The sequence below is a fragment of the Frankliniella occidentalis genome, unplaced genomic scaffold (assembly GCF_000697945.3).
Source record: "Frankliniella occidentalis isolate FOCC.00 unplaced genomic scaffold, Focc_3.1 Scaffold596, whole genome shotgun sequence".
Taxonomy (NCBI): Eukaryota; Metazoa; Arthropoda; class Insecta; order Thysanoptera; family Thripidae; genus Frankliniella; species Frankliniella occidentalis.
This window is the reverse complement of record NW_026267712.1, coordinates 49,605-50,580: the sequence shown is the minus strand read 5'-3', so window position 1 is coordinate 50,580 and position 976 is coordinate 49,605.

Sequence of the window (976 nt, the reverse complement as noted above, 5' to 3'; positions counted from 1 at the left end):
TATAGCAAGTGTAAACTCGAATAATAATTTACGTTGTAAATTTACAACAGCAGATTTTTTACTCGTCAATGGATTGTAAGTCGATACGCACTGCATGTATTTTTACGATTTCAAATTGTAATTTTACAACTTGCGTCAAGGAAAATTTTCCTGTAAACCTACCTACTATTTTTCACAGTGAAATGTTTGTCTGCAGTACGCTTTAGATGCACATTTGGTGAATTCGTGAAGAGGGTTGTTAACGATACAAAAAAAAGTTATTGCGTTACGTTACGTTAATTTCCAATCTGAGTTATCGTATCGCGTTACGATACACCTCAAATCAAAAAAGGAACGCGCTACGTTCCCGATAATTGTCCATGAAGTGTGAAAATTACAATTTAACGTGTTAAAACTACATGCACTATGTATCGACTAGCAAGTGCATGGAATTCATTGACGAGCGGGAATGGGCTGTCGTATATTTACAGCTTATATTTTGTAGAAATATCTTGAAAAACTACGAGAATATTCTTCACAGTGGGACGGTAGGCAAGCCCGTTAAAACGGCTGATGCAGTTCCGGGTGTATCAGCGGGTTTGCCTACTCTTTTTATAGGGGCCATGCCCGTACAGAAATATATAGATCTAGAATGTCTCGAGCTGAGACACTGTAAAGACGCTGGAAGCTGGAAGTGAATGGAGACCGTTTACGAGACGCAATCTAGACTTTGATGAGGCAGCGTCGAGACAATTAGGAGGTATTCCCGATGTCTCGACAAAGTCCCGATAACGTCTCGTTTTGGAGACGTAGCTGAGACAGAATCGAGATATTTCCTCGAGGCAGTTTGGAAACATTCTCGACAGGAAATGAATGAAAATGGCGCCAGAAAAAATGGAAAGTAGAAAAGCAGACGACGGCGCCGTGCGAGAGTCGAACCGAGAACCTTCCGCTTGCCAGTCCGTCGACGTATCCACTGGGAGTGAACACGGAAGGA